General features: G+C 49.1%; 1 protein-coding gene across 1 annotated transcript in view; it reads left to right on the top strand.

Moving 5' to 3' along the window:
- The window catches only part of LOC119437502 (LIM/homeobox protein Awh-like), a 122,283-nt gene that overhangs the window by 5,679 nt on the left and 92,184 nt on the right, over positions 1-24,420 (top strand). The gene's annotated exons all lie outside the window — the stretch shown is intronic.

Raw genomic sequence — 24,420 nt, 5'->3', positions numbered from 1 at the left:
AAATGTCAGGAATCTTCAGTGACATCCCAAAAACTGTAAACATTCATGTCCTTGTGTGATCAGGTACTGCGCATGCTTCAATGTAGAGCAAGTAATAGTTTGACAACTTGCAACGAGGGCGATTTGCTCATGCCTTCATGTGACACGTAGTGCTGCCGGAAAGCAGCACAGCGTGCGAGCAGTGCTGTCACGTGTTCGCTCTTAAACGCAATTGTGGACTCATGGGGGAAGGTATTGCGCGCTTTGTCTTCTGCAAGGCGGCGCTGAACCGAAGTGACATGCCAGCCCCGGCCGTAACACCACAAGTGACCACCTGTCTAGAAATAAATACGTCAGTAACGTCCAGATAGGGCAACAAGCGGCGCTGACACACGACAGTGGGAGGAGGTGACGCGCGCGTTAAAGACATTTGAAGAGATATTTCGCAATATCTTTGCAGCGTTGCAAAAAGCTCGTGTTGCCTCCCGTTTCACTCGTGTGCCGAGTATGTCTCTCGTCGTAAACTTTCTGAATGAATCAAAGTAAGCGTACATATCCTTAATTGGCTTGGTTTCATCAAATAACACGAGTACAGAGTTTTCAGTCTATCAGTACGCCTAGGCCACTCATGCTGTGCGAAGTATAGCAGCTCGGCAACCATCAGTATATATGTATAGCTTTGAATGCGTGCGTGCCTCTTTGAATGCTTATCGGTTTCTCAGTTCTCACTATGTAACGACGGCATGGATATGAAGTGCCAGCTGAATTGGGCTACGGCTATAGACATTGAAGGAGTATTCATTACAATTAAAAATCGAAGATTACAGCCTCCGTGAATGTTCCCCGGGATACAGTTAGTCACGGCTCTGTAATGAACGCTAGAAAACCTTGCCTCAAATGGTTTGTTTCTAAAGTGAAGGCTTGTCGACAAAAAACACTCTACGTTGACACTGGAGGAGCAGGGTCTATATAACTCAACCATTGGGGCTCGAGCATACCCCGGTCAAACCTTGTAGGAACAATGCTCCAGTAGGCACCATTCAAGCGATGCTGATGCTTCAATACTGTCATGAGCAAAGCTCAGGAAGCTCTGAATTCAGGGCTGTGAATTGGGGACGTATTCTCGGACGATCACTTTCGGCGATAATATCACATTAACTACGGCGCCTCGCCTGAGACGGCACGTTGCACAATTCGATTGGTTATGCTCAACCAGCCAACCAGCTCAACCGGTATGGCTCAACCAGCCAATCAGCATCCACTGAAAGTTATATCTCCTAACGTGACCATCCAAGAATGCGTCCCCTGCTTTCAAAGCTTCGAAGAACTGAAGCGGCTGCAGTGTGGTCGATTGCGGCAAAAACTCCCTGGTCGATGCACGTGCTTCCTGAGTTTCAACTTGGCGAGCTTATCAGTAGCCGAACAAAAGCAGCCGCCGTCTGCACATATATAGGTGCAAACTGTACGAAGTGTGTTAATGCGTCTATTACATTTGTCATCGATTCTAGCAGTTCATCGCTAAATACTCGTCATTGTGTCTGCGTGTCTATGTACGAGTGCGTGTGTGTGTCCGTACGTGTGTGCGTGCGTGTCTTTGGGGTGACCACTAATTGCCACAGATCCAAAATGACTGGCGACAGCTTGTTTGAGTAGACGCGCGGGCATCTATAGGGGCCTTCGTACGAGAGGAGTACGTCATTGAAGCTTCGTATTGAAACCGGAGCTGAGTGATTCTTTGGCAATGCATAACGAACTGCGCATGCACTTGCCCAGAGGAAACCGTTGTTAAAACAACTTCAGAGCGGGCTTCCTCTCCGGCATAACCCGCTGCGCCCTGCAAGACGTCACGGTTCTCAAGGCGAATTCAATGGCGAACGTATCGACGAGACGACGTTGCCAATGCGAGCACACCAGGGTCGGTGTGATGTCATGTTCCAATGCTGTTCTTTTCTCGCTTCGTCAGCGGCCCAAGCGGCGCTCCGCTCAAACTATATCAGCGGGCCGTCAACGGAGAATAGAATCAAGCGAAAGGAATCCTTGCATTACACCGATCCGAGGCTCCTTGAGGGTACTGCGCTTGTTTCGTGTTCCTAATGGACCGAACCGCCGGTGAATACTTTTTAAGATGTTGATGATATACATTCACTCCACTTGTTCAATTGCCGAAAATTGAGTTTCTGTGACAGAAATAATGCGCTCGGCGTTGCTCTGAGGAATCGTCAGATGACAATCGAAGTTTTCGTATGGTGGTGCAGGCCTTCGTTTGGCAGCTCACAGACCAACTATAGACCAACAATGATGAGCGTGGTGAACGCGCGCCTCTCCGTAACGTTTCCGAAGGCAATTTAGGAGACCTCGCCTTGTGACAGACTCGCTTAGTCGGCACGAGTGTGTATAAGCCCTCTTTGAGAGGAGGGGCCACGAAGTAATTCTTCTTCTTTCTGGGGTTTTACGTGCCAAAACTAGTTCTGATTATGAGGCACCCCGTAGTGGAGGGCTCCGGATTGATTTTGACCACCTGGGGTTCTTTAACGTGCACTACAAAGCGAGCGCATGGGCGTTTTTGCATTTCGCCTCCATCGAAATGCGGCCGCCGCGGCCGGGGATTCGATCCCGCGACCTCGTGCTCAGCAGCACAGCGCCTTAGCTGACTGAGCCACCCCGCCGGGTACGAAGTAATTGGCGGCCGAAACGCATTGCAGTTCACCGTTCTCTGTGGAATACCGAAGGTCATTCTGAAACTTTCTATGAAATGTTTCTAACCGATCGTATTGAGACCCACATGGGGAAATGAGAGACAATGCACGTGCATCGCAATGCTAAAGGTAATTTTATCATCAAAAGGGGATGACTTTCCCAGATCGTACCCGCATATCTACGAAGGTATTTTGTTTACACGTGGTGCTGGTGTTGTAATCCCAGCCGCCAGTTCATACCTAGGGTTTATAGCCTGACTACAAGAAGGTAGCTTGTTGAATTGCCATGCTTTCTAAAGTAATTTTTTTTGCGTGATGCCCGCATGTCTAAGCCGCGAAATAGCATAAGCGTTTCTACTGGTATTGTCTATCCTATCGATGCGAGATATATCTGCCCTGAAAGGGCAGTCCTTCCAGTTATCGTTGCCACCGAAAGACAAGTGCAGACATTAGAATGCTTCACAGCAGTCATTTTCACCACGAGGTTGGGCCCCTCTCGGTGCAGTCGAGAGTGGTCAATGCGAAAACAATAAAAAAATAATTTTTAACCTTTTTCGAAGCCTCAGCCGGAGAATAAATTTCCATAGCTCAAGAAGCTTACAGAACACAAATGCCTTCCGGACTTGGTAAGGTAAAGTTCCGCTGCAAACATGCATAATCGGTTATTGTAATTAAGTCCAGCAATTACAGATATCAATACCCAGAGCCCTTAGAGAGCTGGAAACAGCCACGGTTTTTACAGGAAAGCCCCGTTTTTCAAGAATAAATATAATCGCATAGCCCTTCATTCAAATAATGTCCGGAGGTTCGGAGGTTATCGATTCCATACGCCAATCCCAGCATCCAGGGGAGTAGCCAGAAATTTTTTTCGGGGGGGGTTCACCGGCCTTACCGGGGGGGGGGGGGGGGGGCAAGCTTCTGCTTTCCTCTGCGTCACGTGATCGATAATAAATATCGGTAGTTTAAGCAAACGCTATACATGTATATCAAAGACATGGCACCGCCCCCCCCCCCCCCCCCCTTCACGTGTGTGTGTGCTTGTGCAGATATTAAGTAAAAAGTAAAGTAAGCTCAGTAAATACAGTAAGGACGACAGGTACAGTGGGCGTTTGGAGCAACGGTCTCTCATCGCGCCACTGAATGGACCAGTCTTCGAAAACGCATCATTGAGACGACCCGTGCGATCGGAGAAGACATCATTAATTGTTAATTTCCGTTAAGCATATATGGCGTCGTCCTCGTCGGGGCGAAGTGCAGTTCACAAGTCAAGGACGGCTATACGCGTGAAAATGCACGTGTGACCAGGCTATACCTACTCCCATAGCAATAGCTTGTTCGCTGCGTCTTTGCGCTAGAAAACTTAAATACGCGCAAAAACGCGTAAGGATTTTTTTTTTCGAAGCTTTCGTCGCCCTGCTCCCTCATACGAGAGGGTTGCATTTCCTGCGGCAAGTGCATGGGCCGCTGTGTCTTCCGCTTTGTGCGAGCGTGCAGCCGTCATTGCCTTTACGTCAACAGATTCAGAATTGTACAGAATATTTCACCGCACAGCATAGATATGCCATGTGTACGCATTTTAAGTAGTGCGTGCAACTCATTTCTGCTTCACTTACGCCGGTGCAAACAGGAAGCGGCCTTGTACCTCACAGAATCTCGACTGATTGGTGTACTAGTGATGCAGGAATGAACTCCGGTCTTGTTCAGTGCATAGTGCACATAATCAATTTCTCAGGACGCGTGAACTCCGACGAGAACTGTCAGCGCCTGCAACAAGAATTTACTCACGCTGTACTGCGCACAGCAGTAATTCATGCTTGTCGGCTGTCTGTTTCGTGCATTCTGTTGCGAGTCGGTGGAATTTCACTGCTGTCATCAACCCCTTCGTGTGTACATTGCTGGTTTGGGATTCCACAACAAAACAGCAACTACCAGCCTTCTGTAATAGCTGGTTTGGGATTCAACAACACAACAGTAATTACCATCCTTCTATAGGGGCGCACTCGCGAACAAGAGACGTTTCTCGCGCAGACTAAGCCTACGTTCACACTTGGGAAGCGGCAAGCGGGCGGAAAGGCCAAAGCGGGCGGAAAGGCCGAAGCGGCCGGGAAATTTTTTCCGTGCCTGTCCAAGTTGTTCACATTTGTTTTGCTACCGCCGCGGCCGCCGCTGCCGTTTTCGTCCAGATCCATCTAGTCTGCGTACGTTTGTCGGCGTGGTGGCGCTCATTATCGCATTATTTCGAGCGGTATGTTCATTCATTGACCCACGTACCGTCATCAAAAGTGATCATTTTACGCAACTTCGCGTGTCATCTGCGACCTTCGGTAAATTCCTCGTTGGCGTTCCGTAATTCTCCTCACACGGGCGCTGTAGCGCTGAGTCACAGGTTGGTGCCTAGGCGTGATAATATTTCTCTAATAGCTTTTATTTACAAGTTGTAATAACATTTCATCATTTCGTATTGTCGGCGCCTCCAGGACCCCAAAGGGGCAACGGGAACACCACAGCTAAAACCCGGGCTGGCCCTTGTGTTGGGGCTCGCCAAAGCCAGCGCGTCCTACGTGAGACCTACGCTCTCAATCTATCGTCGCGACGAGAAAAGCACCCCGCGACTTCTGCAACATACCGTACACGTGCGAGGAGAATTATGGAGCGCCACGAGGAATCTGCCTAACTATTGTCTGCCATGGAAGTGGAAGAAGAAATGGCTTTTATACTTCTACCTACTTGTTTTCTAGAAATTGACAATGAATAAACGGAAGACGCGGACACCTCGGAAACGGCGGTGGTGGGTTCGCCTGGCTTTGCAAAAGCGCGAGAAGTTGGGTCACGCCAAGGCTTCGTTGCCGCACCTCCAGTCGCGCGACGTTGAATACTATCGCGAGTATTGCTGACAGTACGTTTTAGTGCCACTCTTGTCGTAGAGCAAGGGCTGGTACTTGATCGCGTCGATCAGCATTACAGCCTACACTTTTGGTGCCATGTTCAATTTTACTACCGGTTGTTTACATGCTAGTGTAGCTTCCAGTGAAGCAGAACGACTTTCCGCCGCGTTTCCGCTTTGCCATGGCGAAAAAATCGGCCCGAGACCAATTTGGCTCGCAGCCTGTTTTTCTGCCTGTTTTGCCACCTAGGCGGGCGGATTTTTGCAAGATTTTGCCGCTTCCGACAGCTTCGAGACCAAGTGTGAACGTAGCCTAAGATCCTGCGCGAGCGCGGCCTAACCGGCACCTGAAGGGAAGCGGCGGAAATGTATACCGGAGATTTCGACCACCTGGGGTCTTTAACGTGCACCTAAATCTAAGTAAACGGGCCTCGAGCGTTCTCGCCATCTAAAATGCGGCTGCCGCATTTGTTGCTTCATTTGCGCATTTGTTGCTTCAGAATGCGGCCGCCACATTCTCGCCCGAAAACTTCACAGAGTGTCAAAGCCTTAACAAACACTGTGACAGTTTTTTCCATATTCAGACATGATTCTCTGTAAATTACCAACCCAAACGGAAGCGCCCAGGAATGAAATTGTGATAGTAGCACCGGTTTCATGAATTATGTAAGCGCGAAGCGACGAGAAAAAAGGGTGGGTAAGTGGGGGGGGGGGGGGGGTTGCGGAAAAAATTTCGGGGGGGGGGGGGTTTGAACCCCCCCCCCCCCTGGCTACGCCCCTGCCAGCATCCATACATGAGCTGTGCTTTCGTGTGCAGCCGGAAACGCTCTCCAAATAGCGCGCGAAATTTGAAGTATATAGGAGGCTATGGAAAACTATCCAAATTTGGAACAAGGTCCTGTATGCCCAGCATGCTAAAAGCAGGAACCTGGACTCGGCCTCTTGCGAAAGTTAGGATTGCAGTTTTGTTCTCTGATAAAACATACCGTGCTTCTGGGTTGACGATGGCTAGTGCAATGGCAGCTTCCTCGGCAGCTCCGGGGGAAGTGTCTGGCGGGAGTGTAGCAAGTGCAGTGAATGCGTTGGACTCAAGTAAACTGATACTAAGTGAGGTTATCAGGCAGTAAAAGCCGTGTTTACAGTTCAACGTGCACTATAGACAATTAGTGAGACGTAGCTACATGAGAGTTGCGACAACTCTGAAAGACTACGTAAAATAGCATGTTTACAACGGAACAACTAACACCGTGAAACGGGGACTTGCAGTGCATCTGGTTACGTGTTAGCAAAAGAAAGTTCAGAATGAAACAGGTGTACGGTGATTGGAGGAACAGCGACAAGCACGTAGGCTATAACCCTTTTGTCACTGCTTTGGCTCACTTTGAAGGCGAGAGAAAGTAGCGAACACTTAAAGCAACCTTCACACTTTGGCTGTGCGTCGGGTGACCTTGAGCCCGAGACAATAAAATAGAACCTAAACAAGATACAAGTATGGTCTGCATCGTATACTGCTGTGTTCGGCGTAAACCAATGAGACACGCAATCCGAATAGTATCTACAAGGACGCATTGATATCCATGTACACAATAAAAATGCAGAGATACTGCGGCTGTTGTGACAGCACTATATGCTTACAGTCATATTGTAATTTACAAACAAAAACTTAATTAGTGAATTTTTGTTCATTAGTTGATTATGTATTTCAATTTTCTGTGCAAGTAATGTCCGCCTCTTCTAGTAGACGAGCTCATCAACTAGAATTGTGCTATCTGCCACAGGCAACCTTTAAACTTTTTGAAAGTGTTTGCTGAAACACCCCGTATACTATAAGACGTCCTTTTTTTTCAATTACTTGACGGGAGAACAATAATGCGCACTGCAGATCAACATACGCTATAATCGCCCTTGCTAACGGCACGATCTGTCTGACAAGTTATACTGGGTGTTTCTGCGGAGAAGGCCAAATATTTTTTTAATCACCTGTGGTGGATATATAGCGGAATTCTAGTCCTTGAGCTGGATTACATAAAGAGGCGGAGATTATCCGCACGAGAAAACAAAATGCGCAGTTGAATAATTACTCAAATTGACTAAATATGTTTTTAGGATAATACCTTACGACGCATATTGTAATTCACAAATTATAGCCGGTGAGACTGCAAGTCGCATTCGCTTGGAAATAATTCTGTGGATGTCACCATGTTGGAGATTTGCGCTATCGGACCTGCGGTAAAAGCGCATTGTAGTTCCACGTATTTTTTACAAAACGTATTTGCAAGCATTAAAGTACAAAAGTAACCAGACCGCCAATGTACTTCTTCGCAAAGTTCGGGAATTAATATCTCGAAACTGGTATTCTCACGAGAATCCGTTCCAAGTGGATCCGCCTCGCGAACTCCCCGGCTAGAATTTGCGAATTGCAATATGTGCCGTAAGGCACGTATTACGCTGCTATTTACGCTGCTATTTGCCACCGCAGCTGTACGAACTCCTGGCTGACCTCAAACGTGAAGCCGGTAGAACACAACGTGAGAAACAACAATTACAGATTACTGGTTAAAAAAAAGAAAGGGAGGGTGTTGTGTGTGAGGTGCACAGAGGCTAAATTATTTGTAATTATGTTGCAAAGCAAACATTCAGGACACCGACGCCGGTTGCGTTGTGGATTTATACCGAGCAAGGCACCGCATAAAAAGTTCCCCTAACAGCTTCGTTGTAAAAGATTGACGAGTTAAGTGAGAGTGCGGCTCGGAATGCCAAAACGCGACATCTCAGAACATGGGCTGCTCCTTTTTTTTCACTGATTAGTGAAGTGAGAATGCAGAGCCCTCCCATATTTATCAGCCCGCGTGGCCAGTATGCGCAGCGATCCTCTGTGCCTTACCGCCTTTGCGTCTGACGCGGGAAGGAAGAGAGTCTGCAGCTGATACGGCAGCAGCAGGGCCGGACTTAAGGGTCAGTCTGTAGAGTGGCCGACTAGCGCATGTTTTATTGGACACTTCAAGCGGATTTCTGCCGTTGGCGTCGCCATCGTCGCCGCCGTCGCCGTGAGCTTCCGCATAAAGTCCAAGGGCGATAAAACAGTGGCCGCGCGCAGTATGTACGAGTAAAAGCACGCGGGGGACGCGCGCTATCAGGGAGAGCGAAAGCATGGCGGAGAGCAAACGCGCGAAATGCCGTGGGGGTATAGGAGGGAGGGAGGGCGACGCTGTGCTGCGGCACCAAATGCGTATCTTGCAACTGGGCGCAAGGGGAACTGGCCGCTCAAACTCCCACGCGAAAGGAGGAATGTCGGAAGGCAGCGTGGGAGGGAGGGGGGGGGGCAGCTTCTACTCTGCCAACAACTGCGCTTGTACTTTGCGCCAGTACGGGCTGTCGGTGTTGTCGCGCGCACCGTATCTTGAAAGTGATCTCCACACGGCTCTGACCTTTGTATGCGCTTTGCATTCGCCGCTCAGTTTCCGTTGAAGCGATAGACCGCACGAACCTTCGCTCGCTGCGGCGGCTGCGCTTGCTGCCAGAGTTTTCACAGTGGTTGTCTGCGGTCACCGAGTGTGATCTATTCATGTTTGCTTGTGCGCGCTGACACCACGCTTGTTAATTCAGTTCGTAAGCGAATGTGTCCAAGTTTATGTAGCCGATAAAACTACTATCCCTACTCCGAATAGCTCTCTACTAATTTGCTATCACAATTGATGCTTCGCCTTTCGGGCGAAACTGCGATATTTTTTTACAGCGAAGCTGTATATGGCTACCCCGGCAAATTTTCTGCGTCCGTGCGTGTACACTGTCGCGTCGACAAAGAAAAATTTTCGTCTCCTGAGCTAGTGTAATTTTGTGTTTCCGCGTAACAGAATTGTGTTTTCTCGTATTTTCAAATTACAATCCGATGCTATCATGTCTGCAGGTTCTGTGTAAGTCGTACTTTAAAAATTTTGCGACGCACTTTACTTTGCGAAGTTGAATTAGTCCAATAATGCACTTGCGCCAGGCGGAGGGTCTACTAGAGTGAGGATATATGCTGCACTCTCGCACACCTGCGTGCGCGCGTGACGAACGTGTGCGCAAGATGGATCTGTCCTTGATGAATGGGCGCTCTGTCCGTTTCATCGGTCGCGCAGAGTGTGCTACGACCAAAATCGACATCAGCGCAAGACTTAAAAATTGCAGAGACGTTCACTTCGAGAACGCGGGTTACGCGAAAGCGTATGGATGCCTCGAACGTGCACCATGGCGTCGAAGCACCAACCGAAAGGGCCCGAAGAGGTCGTGGACCTCGTTCGTGATATCTTGTGGTGATGGCGCTTGTCTAACGTCGGAAGAGCTTCGCTGTACATCTCAATTTCGCAGGGTGGAATGGAGGCGGCAATTTTATTTTTACCTCCATTAAGGCCCCAGAAAAATCTACCACCCAGATTTTATTCGCATACGCATGTCAGTTTGATCGGGGATACAAGGAGGGTATTAAAAATGTCGCAGTTTCGCCCGAAAGGCGAAGTATCAATTGCGATAGCAAATTAGTAGAGAGCTATACGGAGTAGGAATAGTAGTTTTATGGGCTGCATAAACTTGGACACATTCGCTTACCAACTGAATTAACAAGCGTGGTGTCAGCGCGCACAACCAAACATGAATAGATCACACTCGACGACCGCAGACAACCACTGTCAAAGCGCTGGCGTGAACAAGCGCGGCAGCCGCAGCGAGCGAAGGTTCGTGCGGTCTATCGCTTCAACGGAAACTGAGCGGCGAAAGCACAGCGCATACAAAGGGCAGAGCCGTCTGGAGATCGCTTTCAAGATGCAGTGCGCGCGACAGCCCGCACCGGCGCAAAGTACGCAGTTGGTAGAAGAGTAGATGTCGCCCCCCCTCCCGCGCTGCCTTCCCGCTTTCCTCCTTCCGCGTGGGAGATTGCGTCGCCAGTTTCCCTTGCGCCCGGTTGCAAGATACGCATTTGGTGCCGCAGCACAGCGTCGCCCCCCCCCCCCTCCGTCCCTCCCATACCCCCAAAGCCTTTCGTGCGACGGAGAAAGTCGCGTTTGCTCTCCGCCGTGTGTTCGCTCCGTGAAAGCGCGCGGCGACGATTTTATCGCCCTTGGACTTCATACGGAACTTCACGGCGGCGACGACGACGGCGACGCCGAGGGCAGAAATCCGCTTGAAGTGTCCGTATAATTGCTACCGCAATAATAAAACCAGTTCAATGGAAACCCTACTTAAGACGCAATCCCCGCAACTTTTAGCATGATTACAGCAATAAAATCTGTACTTCTAACTGTCAAATAACTACAGTAAAGTATACTTCTGACAGTCAAGTGTCGTGTGTCCTAGGTTGTCGATTTTGTAGACTGCCATGTTTCTCTTAAACAAGCATACTGCTTTGCATGCATCTGCCAGAACTGATAAAGCATCACATTTATTGACGAATGTTATCACGTTATGAAAATCTGATCGACCGACCGACTGACCGATAGATAGATAGATAGATAGATAGATAGATAGATAGATAATATTGTGATCTCAAGGTAATACTGGCGCTGTGAGAGACACCGTAGCGGAGGGCTCCATATTAATTTTGACCACATCGGATTATTGAAAATGCCCCTGAATATAAGAAAATGAGCATTCTTTGCACTACATGCTCAAAATCCAGAAAATATTCGGGGGGGGGGGGGCAGAAGTACCTTGTAGCTATTGCGGTGATGGTTGAAGAGAGAGAGAATAATAAATTGAAATGATGGCTGGAGGCCAATTTCGGGAAGTTGGTAAAGTGAAGGGAGATTATTCTAAGTATTGCTCCATATGCGATGCTCGATGGTGGGCTGTCTTTTTGACGTTAGCCCATGGCCTCAACCATGCAGTCCTCCAATGACGTCACAGCCTTAAGCCCGTACTTGTCCCGGAACGTCTTTAGTTCTTGGCATTCCAACACGAGGCAATGCACACTTACAATTACTGTCCCTTGGGCATGCATAGCATTTCCCTTGCGCGCGTGATTGCGGGCGTTCGGAATCATTAGAGATCTTCAATGTAGGGGACCCAAGAGGTTTGCGCACTCAGCCGGATACTAAGTCGTTCGCGTCCCCTAGCATAAATCTCTCTATTGCGCTGGCGTAACCACTGTCAAGCTGATGTTAAGAAATATTTATTAAAATATAAAGCGATGTTGTCGACTGTCATGACAAGTCCTCCTATGGCTTTGGTTAAAACAACCTTCGCACTTGGGGATAGGCCTTTTGAAAGAGGGATGTCGGGATCAGAGATATACCGGGTGCGCGAGGTATTTGAGAACACAATGTTGGCTTCAGGACAGAGAAGAATATCTCCAGCAAAAATAGACGTATTTTCACCAATCTTTGGGAAATACTTCTCTTACGGTTTATTTCCACAATTACTGAATGAATCCGCCATCCGCAGCAATAACGGATTCAATTCGGCTTCGGGAACGGCTGCGTGCATGGGTCAGGCGGTCCGTAGAGATTTTGGCCATTGAGTTAGCTATGGCGGCCGTAAGCGAGTCTTTTGTATTATGTGGCTGTTTGTTGGCCTCTCTCTCAACGACACCCCAGACATAGTAGCCGAGCGGATTTAAATTTGGAGAACTAGGAGGCCACAAGTTGGGAGTGACGTGGTCGTAGAAGTTGTCAGCCAGCCACTCCTGGGTGACGCAGGCGGTGTGGGCGGGAACCGAATCTTGCCGAAAGACATAAGGTCTTCCTTTCGAAACAGTCTCTATTCAGGGCTTTTCAACGGTGGCGAGCACCTCCACGTACGCGGCAGCATTAACGCGGAGTCCTTCTGGAAAAAAAGTGTGGCGGCATGACGTCACGTTCGTTGCTGACGACGGCTAACACCATCACAGACGACGGAAATTTTGTGTGCATCACTGTAGGCACCTCATCAGCGCTTGCGCAAAGCCACCTGTCGTTACGGCGGTTAACTTTTTGGTCTTTGTGAAAGTTCTTTTTATTAAAAACAAACAAAACAGAGGGGGGGGGGGGCATTCCAGGCTCCTCAGGTCTCTTCAGCTAGCTTAGCATGCGCTTGGACCGGAGCAGACGATTCTCCCGAATTTTATCGGACATGAGTTGCCCCCTCCTCATGACAGAGGAATGGTACCTCAAGTCCTCGTGCACAGCGGGCCTGACAGTCGACTCTGCGACTTGGGGCTCCTTTGCAATGGCCCGCATTGACTTCCCTGGGTCGTCACTCACGATGACTTGCAGCCGCCGGAGAAAATCGGGAGTTCCGACGACGTCTGACAGCTGACCGTGTCTTTTCCTTTTCGCCACTGATGCCACGTCACCGCCAGAACACAGTTCTGTTCGCACCTTGTTTAACTGAATAACTTCGCTACGTTCAGAAAGGCGGCAATTTCCAAGTCGCTGTGGTTTGCGGCCAGGGCGACGAGGACCTCATGACGTTCCATTTCCTGCGTCAACCTGTACGCTTCCATCTTTGAACAAACTGCGCAGTATGAATGATAAGAGTTCAACCAACAACAAGCCGCACGCCTATATATGATGAGCCGACTGGTGTCTATGGCGATAAGGAAAAGTGATCGCAAATACCTCGCGCACCCGGTTGCATACAACAAGGAGGTCAAAGGAACTCGGGCGAAGGCATAGTGCGGCACCGAGCAGTTTTATTTGTTCTCGGCCACGTAGAACAGTATGCCGACGAGGGTAGCTATATGGGCTTGTTGGAAGGTCATCTTCTGATTTGTTGTAGCGCAGGCAGAAAGACACGAACATGGAAGGCACACGAGGCAACACACAGCGTTGTGGGTCGTCTTGTGTGCCTTCCATGCTCCTGTATTTCTGCCTGCGCATATACAACACATTAGAAATAGGCCCACGGAGAACTTCCTCATTACAAGATGGCAGAAAAGCTAACTGGGTTTTCGCTAAGGCGAGCTTGAATACCTGAACTCAAAAGGCGAGCTTGAATACCTGAACTCAAACAAAGTTTACGTCTCCCTTCGTCCCTTTTTTTTCAGTTCAGCTGTTCAAACTCGCCTTTGCCATTAGCCAACTATATCAGTTGAACACGATACTGCTGCTCCTTCGGCACGCCTCCCCTTCTAAAGCACTGACGGTGTTGCTCCGAGGAAGAAGGTGCCATTCTCTGCGTTGTCTCTGGAGGCAGTGTCGTTCGTTTTCAGCAATGGGACGGGTCTAGACATGCGCTTGTGTACAAGTGCTGTTAAGATGGCTGGACGGGATAGAACTAGTCGCTTCAAATTCACGGACACTGTTATAGGGAAGTACGCGTGTATCTTCATATGTCCACTAGCTTTACGAAACTACTGCAGCTTTTCGCTAGTTGCGCCTGTGGCCTTGTAGAAGTTATCGAACATTGGTGCCTGCATCGTTAAAATTATGATCCATTCCGAAAGAATCATTTGTTTTGGCGTCGATGAAGCAAATCACACAATTATCGGCTGGCATTTCTGTTAAGAAAAATTAAGATAACGGATGCGCACGAGCAATAGGTTCCTCAGGTGGTTCTAAAGTTTAACATTTGAAAAGTAACTATCGCACTTTTTTTTTCAGAGGGATTGTCAACCCGTATGCTATTATTTTTCATTGGTCTTAGCCTACTATATCTCTTAGCCTGCTATGATTCTTAGGTGGTGTAGCCTTCCTTCAGATTTATTTTTATTTCCTAGGGATCATAAGAGATGCTGTAGCCTATAAGATTCGTAGATCCCTGCGAGGAACGATGCGAATATCCGTACAGTTCGCGTGTCTTCTTTTCCTGTCCATCTCAAGCCGTGCGAGTTCCCACATGGTTGCCTTGCTGTGAACTAAGGACTCCATGGGAAAACTGAAACGTACCAGTCGTATTCTTGAGTGGTCATAAATTAGGTGCTGAAGCAAAGCTGTCTCTGCAAGGAAAGCAAGACTATGCCAGAAAGCAAAAACGCGTGTTTGCTTCCAATCACCCCACGTCCGTTGCTGGACTAATTTGGTGTCACATTGTTAATAGAACAGTGCGCGATAGCGAACATCGCCATTGAATTTTTGCTGATATAGCGGCGCGTTAAGACAAGGACGCGAGAACAAAGAAAGCACGAGACGGATCGCTGCACTCAAGTTGGCGGCAGAGTCGGGCATTTCTGGCGGTTTTAATATGATGTTAGCATGAAGCAAACATGTCTTCATTTCGCTTGATTCCTTTTCATTTTCTGCGGAATTATTTCGTGTCTTCTTTCTGTGCTTGTTCACCCATTCTACGCATTCCTGAAGGAGGGCACCCTTCCTTTTGCAATACCGGGCGGGCTGCCCTCCGTACATTGAGCGGTTTTCTGGTTCGCGGGCACAGTTAGAGAGAGAGAGAAAAAAAATGGTAAATGAAAGGCAGGGAGCTTAACCAGGTCTGAGCCCGGTTGGCTGCCCTACACTGGGGGAAGGGAAAAGGGGAAAGGGAAGAGAAAGATTAAGAGAAGAATAGAAAGTCCGCTGTGGATATCGCCGACGTAGCAACAGATTTCTGCTCTCAGCGACGGTCACTCAATCCGGTAGTTTTCAAAAATCGCAGCTGGACTTTTGTGGCCTTTTGTAGCCGCGATAATCGAGGCCATGGTCACAAGATCTTGTTCAAGGTGGATGGTTTTTTTATCCAGCTGATTTAGAGCTGTGCACAGGTCATGTCTTTAGTTTTAAAATTATGGGCATTAGAGTATACATATAGAGAATGGGATACTCCAGTCTCCATGATGCCTTGACTGGCGTCGGGGGCAGTGCTCAATGGCAAGGTGTAGGAGTGCTAAAACACTTTCTTGGAACTGGTCTGGGCTCTTCCGAATACCTATACGTTCACTATATACGGCAGCAGTGCACCTTATTGTTCTCAGGAAACGCGCGGTGGTACACATCCTCAGGCAAGGTTCCTTATGGGATGCGACAGGTGCGGCTGTCGTCACTTCCCTCCTAATGCAGGCAGTCAGCACGGCATGGCGGTGGTCGTAAGCCGAGTTTTAGTTACGGTAGCTTCTGGATCACAGCAACAACTATAGAGGCACGAACACACACTTGGGTGTGAAAAGTATATATTCAGACTTCTGAGCAAAAAAAAAAAAAAAAAAAAATGTTGTTTCTTAAGGCTGAATTACAAAGTGTGCTGCCTTTGCATTTCTTTCATTCTCTTTTATGGGACACGAAGGGTCCGACATTAGATGGGCATCGATCGTGCCCTCCCCGTTAATAGGCTGCTTAAATGTTCCCCTGTGGTAACTGGCGATCGCAGGGACAGGCCTTCGTCCTGCAGTGGGCATAAAAATAGGCTACTGTTGCTGCTGCTGCTGCTGATGATGATATACGCTCCACTATACTGAAGAACGCGGCAAGCTCTGCCGGTGCCCGGGTGAGTGTCAGAGGCGGGACGCTGTGAGACAGAAAACGTAGCCATATCGTTCACCGCACGCCTTTAGCTCGATGACATCGGTGCGAACTGGATCGTGCCTGTGCCAGCGACACATTGACACGTCCGGCGGAGCACGCGTCGCCGATGCATGCCATCCGCGGTCGTCGAGCGTTGTTCGCGCGGGCGTGCACCTGCGAGAAGTGCCACGAGTCGGCCGAATCTGGCAGCAACGGAGACTGCCACGCACGGGAGCAGGTACGAGCTATATACGAGACGGAAAAACGCCAGCCGGAGTGAGCGCAGTATAAGACCAGTGCGCGAGGCAGCGTTTGCGCGCCGGGCACGCTGGAAGGGTGAAGGCGGCCGCGTTGAGCACATTCTCGGCGGCAATGAGGGCCGGCACCGAAGTAGTAGATTGCGCGAGAAAGCGAGGGAAAAAAAGCGGACAGCCACAAGTGGGAGAGATCAAAGCCGGGGGGGTATAGTGCGCGTGTCGCGCACTTGCGGCCCGCTGCTGTCGCCGTGTCTCCGCGGCAAGGCTGATTTACGCGTCGCCGCCGCCCAGCCGCTGTCACGCGAGCCGCGACAAGGGAGCGCCGCCACGGCTCCGGCCAGAACTCGTAAACATGTCGAAGCGGGGCAGCCGATCGCGGCGGCATCGCCGACCGATCGCTCGCGAAAGGGGCGCGCGCAGCCAACTTTGGGGCGCGACCCATTGTCGGGCTCCGGTCGCGAGGCGCGCACATCTGGCCGCGCCAGGGGCAGCGTGGGTCGCCGCGCACGTCGGAGGCGCCGCCGCGCGTTCGAATGATGCGAGATGATCGACCGAGCACACTGGACGGCACCGAAACTGACCGGCATATATCCTGTGGTCAGGTGCCAGCATCCTCATCTCTTTCGGGCTTATTTTCTTATTTTCTTTTTCCTAAAGGTCAACTAGAATATTTCGGAAGGCATAAAAAAAAAAAAAAAAAACGTCGTTTCGGTAAGTGTCGATGCAAAGCAGCATCTGCGCAGAAGTTTTATGTTTGGAATACGAGAAGGAATGCGTCGCTAAAAGCCCGCTAAAGATTGACCTTCTTAATAGTAAACCGCGCCATTACCGCTCGGTAGAAATGACGTGAAACTCAAAACCGTCTCAGAACCATCTGCTTTTTAAGAGGCAGCTTTAGCTCTGTAGCTCCTATCTAAATACATGGCAAAGAAGAAAGCGGTTTTCTCGGCAACCTCTGCACCCAATTCGATGAGGTAATTGCTGCATTTAAAAGAAAAGTTAAAATCTAGTGACTGCAGGTAGCGAATTTTTGATTTAGGCCGTAAATGTTGTAGCACCCCGCTCAACCGACCATCAGGTTACACTCGTCTGGTTCCCAGCTCATGTAGGCACCTTCCAACCGCACCTCCCCAACCTCAACGAGGTTACCCACTCCCTAGCGCGAGGGCTCGTTAATCGCGCGGGAGACGGGGAGGCTGCCCCCACCGGTAGGGATCGCCTGACACGGTACAATGATGTAGTGAAATCCTTCTACTTAGAGCGTAGGACTTTCCCCGGCCCGCACAGCAAGCTATCCCGAGCGCAGGTTACAACTTTCCGCCTGCTACAAACCAACACTTACCCCTCGTTACACCTTTACAACAAGATTTACTCAGACATTTACCCCAATCCCACGTGCCATATCTGCAAGACACAGCCAGCCACACTTCCACACAGGCTTTGGGACTGTACACAACAATACCCCGACACTAACCCCACGGCCCTCTCGTCGAGATGGCACCCTGCCCTGCGTAGCTCCAACCTCGACGACCAACTCTGGGCGACCCAGCAAGCCTGCGAGGCGGCGAAGAGGCAGCACCTCGATGTCCCCACGTGGGAGGCCTATGCCCAGGCACCACCTCTTGCTGGTTTTAATAAAGTTTATTCAGTCAGTCAGTAAATGTTGTATTAGGAATTGTTAAAAATGCAATTTATCAGAAAACGAAACTATAACGTTTACAACTCTGCAACTCAGAAATGAAAAAGGAAATCACAGTTCTACAAATTACATCGGATAGTTCATCTATAGCGGACAAATCTCCGTGCTTTATTTTTTTCAGACGTGCCAATTTTTGAAAATTCCTTTTCAAACGTTCAGTCGTTACATAGAAATTCCGCTTCTAGCAGTCCCTATAATTCGACTTTCTCTCTGAAATACAAGAAACTTCAATAAACTCGGTACGGTGGCTTTTTTCAGAAAAGCGTTTCTGCGTTTTACATGTATTTGAACACGCGACATCGGAGTTGGGCCCGAGCTAAAGCTTCCTCTTAAGTTGTCCCGTCTTCCATGTTTCAGGGAAACGATCCCACGCGTCTTCTCGCTGCTTCGTGCGCAGTGAAGACGGAAGGAAACGCTGCAGGCTTGAGAATCGTCTTCATTCTGCACGGCACTTACGCAGCGTCACTTGGTTCGTCTAAGACTCGTCGAACTGCTCCGAACAAAGCACGCTATAAAGCAAACGTCTTCATAGCAAAGCGCTTGAGACCTCCGAAATCCTTCTTTATACAGGTCACTTCGTTGCAACGATCACGCCCACTATATCGCCCACTTCAGCAGCTTAAGCGCGTTAGGCAAAAGAAAATATTTTTTAGCATGAACTCAAGTGATTATCAGCCATTTCTGTCCCTAAATTTCGTCTGCGCACTCAGTTCCACGGAGTGCGCCTCACGAGTCGACGCTATCCCAACGAGGCATGCGACATGGTGACGGCGAATTCCGGAAGTGACGCCTATTTCCTGCCACGCTATTAAATTGTGGGGTTTTACTTGCCAAAACCACGATGTGCTTATGAGGCACGCCGCCGTGGGGGACTTCGGATTGATTTTCATCACCTGGGGGTCTTTAACGTGCACCCAGTAGACGGTACACGGGCGTTGTTGCGTTTCGCCCGCATTGAAGTGCGGGCACCGTGGCTGGGATTTGATCCCGCGCCCTCAGGCGTAGCACGTTAAAGTTCCTAGTTAGCCTACACGCTAACTGCTGCCTTCCTCGACTTTCACCTCTATCCCGTCCTCGATAGCCTCGACGATGTTTCCGAGTGGATCATCACGACGGCTGCAAGTAAAAAAAAATAGGGGAGGGTGGGGGTGGGGGGGGGGGGGGCACCATAGCTACTGCAGTTCGAGGAGGCGTCGAAGCTAGAGGCAGCGTGAAGCATGCGCCCGCCCGCTCTTCATCACGCCAGCACTGTGACAGCTGCGGTCCGTGGTCATTGAGTTTTGAGTGTTCATGTTTGCCTGTGCGCGCGGGGACAGCTTGCCTCTTAATTTAGTAATTACTGCAAATTAAAATAGCTGATAAATCTACTTACCTTACTTCGTATACAGCTGTTTGATAGTTTGCTGTGGTTATCAATCCTTCGCATTTCGGGCGAAACTGCGACTTTATTTAGTCTCAAAGGTGGCGCGTACTGTCAACCTTGAACGCACTATTAGCGAGGGCGGCCGGCCAATGGCAAAGAGCGCTCACGAACAGAAAGCTTCGTTAATTCGACCCCTAGTCTGTTGTGTGGTGAGGTCAGTGACGCGTTTTGCAAGCTTTGGAGAGTTTACGAGTTGAACTCTTGTATTCACGAGGTGACGAAAGTTACTCCGAATGTATAGCATGTTAATGAACACGTTCATGAACCACCTTTGCAGGTTGACGGTTGTTCGAAACAGGGCTTGTCAAACCCTCCGAGGGAGAAAGATGGTAGCGGTGATGATAACTGACGAATCCATTCCGAATATGAATTCCTATACATATTCGGAATCGTGACCGAGTACAGCGCTCCATTACTTAGAACACGTCGAACGCATTCGAGGTGGCTGGTACATTAATTTTAATCTTCGGTTTGATCTCATGCTGCAAATCGATTAGCTAGCGCTGCGATATTTGATAACTGGGCTTTGCCAGGTCGCTTACCGCCGTCACAAAAGCGGTCGTGCGCTTAGAGGTGAGGCTCGCTGTTCGTAGGAGTTTCGAGGCCATACCAAAGATAACACCCTATCAAAGCCAGCCGCTAGGTCAGGCGTCGAGCGCGTTCAGCTCCTTTGCGGAATGTCTGAGAGCACCGCTGCTGCTTTTAAAGTGCCCCTCACCAGGTCTGGCCATTTTGAGCTGAGTGCAGTGCAGTGCATACAATGAGTTTTAACCATCGTGTCTGCTAAGTATTCATCCCCTACGCGCCGCTGAAAGAGCCTAAATTTCAAACCAAACCTCCTCCCGGGTGCTGCGCTCCCAGCCGGAGGGTCGACGTCAGTCGCACAAGTGCGCCTACGTACATGGCAGTGTTGTGACGTCACTCACACTTACACATGACTTCGAGAATTAGTCAAGGCAACATCAGTTATTTGTTTAATCTGTTGCTTCAATAGACGAATTAATGTTTAGAGAAATATTGAAACATACAAACGGAATGTCTGCTTGTACCCACGCCGTACAGTCGCGCGTGCAGAGAACTAAACTGTGTCATTTTCTACCGTGTTCCAGCGCCGCGGTCATGCTCTTTCATCCTCTCGCGTCTGCCTCAGCGCTCGCGATTGTGGCACTGACTTATACCGCTAATCCCGCGTTATCGTGCAGAGCGCGCAAAATGGTCCTCTGCGCGTAACGAGACAAACGCAACAGCTCGCGCGCCAGACCGTCACCGGAAGTGTGCTACTCAGCAAGAACGCGAGAGAGAGAGAGAGAGAGAGAGAAAAGAAGGCGGGGCCAATGACGTATTCGTCTCCAGCTCCGGTCTGGGAGAACGCAGGGAAGCAATTTCGCTTGCGGAGGCTAGACGGGGCCAGTGGAGAGAGTGTCTATGTTGACGGTGACGCTCGCCTCCTGAAATCATGGGTACGTGGGACTTGAAATATTTCTATCGCTGCTATAAATGAACTAACAATGAAAATTCTTGCGGTATAACACTCCTTAGATGGCACGTAACAACTTCCAGCGCATAACCCAAATTTGCTATGCGGCCTGGTTAGGGGCCCTTAAAGCGAAACCTTGTTTACCAATTCCCCTGGCACCCTACCCTTCACCGTGATTCTTTCGTGGCGTGCCTCCAAACAAGTGCTCTCGTCAGATTATATATATAAAGATTATATATATATATATATATATATATATATATATATATATATATATAGAAAAAAATTGGTTTAAGCGCAGAAAATTTACTGGATGGCCAATTGTAGCGCTTATGAGACGCTAGAGCAAATTTTCAGTTTAGGATAGTTCAGCAAAGCGATTACGAGACCAATAATTACTATACAATTTTTACTGAAATAGCATTCCATTGTTTTTTTATAGAAGTTTGACATTCATTGCCAGAAATAAAGGTGAACAACTTGTAATTTCATTGAGCTGCGTTTGGGCCGAACAGGGTTAAATCTTTCTGGTGCATTTATGTCTTCAAATATCTTTATACAATAAGCTACATTTATTCTGTTCGTTCAGCTATACGTTCACCCAGATTCGTTCGCCCTCCTCTGATAAGACTCCTGCGCGCCAACGTTCTCGTTGCCCAGCCATTTCACCTGTGCGGCGCAACTTTTGCAGGTGCCCTAAATCTGTCCTATTATACCAAAACCGAGATTCTGGCCTGTCATTCCAGCCGAGCACAGAATGATGCACCGCGTTCCTTCGCCTTTCACCTCGTCTCCGTTTTGACGCATTGTGAGCGAAGCATGGCATCTATGTGCCGCTTTGTCACGCAGCACCATGTAACGACTCGCGACACCTGGTCCTTGTGACAGTTAACACGCGTCTGCTCTCCGGCCATGGCGCGGCGGCGCGCGCGCCTTATCTTGAAGGCAATTTTGGACAGGAGTGCAAAAACTATAGGCATCCCTAGGATCAATGAGGTTTGCCCGAGATGGCTGATGGCTTCGTGTGCGCTGTGTCCTCGCCGCTTAGTTGGCGCTGAAGTGATAGGCAGCTGCTGCAAGCTCACCGCTGCTGTCAGTCTTCATCGCGCCATCGTTCTGAGAGCGAGTATGCTAGGTCACCGAGTGAGATGTATTCGCGTGACACCGTGCTTGTTATTTTAGTTAGCAAGCGAATGTTTACACCAGTTTATGCGGCCGAGGAAACAACTAACCTTACTTTGTATCTCTGTGTAATAATTTGCAATCAACGCTTTGCCTTTTGGGGGAAGCTGCGACTTTTTCTTCAATGTTTGTCTGAAAAAAGAAGACAGGCAGCAAATAGTCATCCACCAAAATCATTGCGAAAATTCGCAAGAAAAAATAGCTAGGGCTTCCGTGTACCCTGATTCAGAAATATCCACGAATTAGTGTGACTTTTATGTAGCACCACTTGCTCTTTTACAGCGATACCTGTCGTGGGCTTACTCTCCTAGTCATTCTGATGCATGCGGAAGTCGTTATGACCATTGCAGGAATCCCGAAGTGCTTTCATACAGAAATGAAGACGCAGCGCTGCACGATGATTCCAGCTCTGGGCCTACAGATCGCCAGTCGGAGATTCTACATGTCGTTCACTTCGCAAAGAAGAGTCCCTCTATCTAGCCTCTCCAACGCTCGTTAAAATGACTTGCTGGCACTACGTTCTCTGCAGATTCTACATACACCAGCACTAAGGTAAAGAAAGGATAATACTAATAAGCCAATTAAATTAGCGGTAAAAAGTGAGAGGCACGATAGGAAATAGAAGGAAGAAAAACGTCCGGCCTCTTTTTACTTCGCCACCGCCAGAGAGTGCCACCTTAACAATTAAAGACGACTCGGACTAGATTCGTCCGTCAATAAAGTTTTATTCTTCTTCAATAAACGAACTTGTTGCGTGCAGCTCAGAATGCTTACTCCAACCCATACCGTACAAAACAATGCGAGGCTTACTGTGCAGAATATGGCGCCAGCCATGCCTGACTACTTCGCATTATGGACGAAACTGCAACTTTTTTTTTCAATGACCACCAGGGTACGAAACTTCACTCATTGCTTTCTTTTTTCTATCTAGTGGCACACTGCCTTTTTCCTTTGGTTAGCAATGCAGTTATATTGCAATGAAATTTTTGCAATAGATCAGTCGTCGCCTCAATTTCACTGTGGTTGTGGCCATTGACCATGCGCCACGAACTCAAAATATGCGTTCTGGGGTCACAAAATCAGGGCAAAATCAAACTGTAAAGGACGACACGTTGTTTCTCTACAAATTCTACTTCGCCATCCGTTGTGTATACTACGTGTGGTCTACCTGGGAGTTCGCGCTGGTCAATGAGATGTAATTCAGCACAACGCCAGTCTCATAACTAAGGAGGCTGGCTGGTTGCTTTTCCAACCCGCTATTTGGAATTCCTTTTCCTTAGAATTTACTTCCATTCTTTGCAGAGTTCCATCCCTTGCAGGCGAATCGGATGAGTGCACTTTTTCGAGAGTTATTACCCGATGAAAACTGAGTGAGCACTGCGAGCAACGAGACGGCTTGAGTGATGTCCTGATAATTTTTGCTTATAATGATATCATGCCAAAACTGCACAGTACGTTATCCATCACGCTCACGTTTTGCTGCACCGCTGTGTCACGCTGCCAGTCCGAGTAGTATCTGCGCAACAGAGTGTGGCGGGCAGTTATGAACCAGTGCGCCCATTGCTACCTGCCGGATTTAGGGCCAGAATATCTTTGAATGCCCCAACACAATTGGGTGGGCATGTTGTTGCGATTCTGTTCCAATCCTTTCCTTATCTTACTTCGCCAGGGACCCGAGTAGTGTGAATCTGAGTATATAATGTTATGCGAGCCATTGTGCTGGTAGCTGGCTCTCTAGCCTCGCGCAAAGTTGCACAAAGTGCGCCTCTAAAAGGACATGCAAGTACGGACATAAAATACCACGACCGACTAGCTCAACGTGCTGCCACGTTGGCCACAGGAAAGGGCCGGTCGTGAGCGGTTGACGTTAAAGGGCCCCTCACAAAGCCCCCATTGCATATTTCGGTTAGACGCTGGAAGTTGTAAAACGCTGTCTGAGAAGCGTTTGACCGAAATCATTTTTTTTTTCAAATCGGTTCCTTATTGGAGGAAATGGAAGCAATTAAGCGTCTGGTTACCATGCCGCCAGTAGGCGAACATCACTGCCAATGGCGACAAAACGTCGCTCTCAGCCTCGACTAGCGTCCGCAAGTGATGTTCCTTACATGCCTCCTCCCATACCGGAGCCGAGTGACCGCGCCATCGTCACGCGTCGAGCCCCGCCTCCTTGTTTTTTGCAGGGCTGCTCTTAGGCACCTGTTCCTGTACAGCGAAGGGTGAAAGCTGACGCGGAGCGCAGCAGGAGATGAAAGACGCGAGGAGGAAATTGGAGGAGGAGGGTGTGTCGAAAGCGTGAGAAGAAAAGCGTATAATGCCGCGCAAGACGGGCTCTGCGGCGACGATGGCTACGAGATAGCGCCAGAGTAGCGCGCGTCGTCTGTATGGAAACAAAGCGCTGCATGAGCGGAGGTCTGTCTGCAGCGGCTGCTGTGAATCGC

This window comes from Dermacentor silvarum, chromosome 1 (genome assembly GCF_013339745.2).
Source record: "Dermacentor silvarum isolate Dsil-2018 chromosome 1, BIME_Dsil_1.4, whole genome shotgun sequence".
Classification (NCBI taxonomy): domain Eukaryota; kingdom Metazoa; phylum Arthropoda; class Arachnida; order Ixodida; family Ixodidae; genus Dermacentor; species Dermacentor silvarum.
Note: the sequence above shows the minus strand (reverse complement) of the source record. Positions and strands in the feature narration are given on the sequence as shown.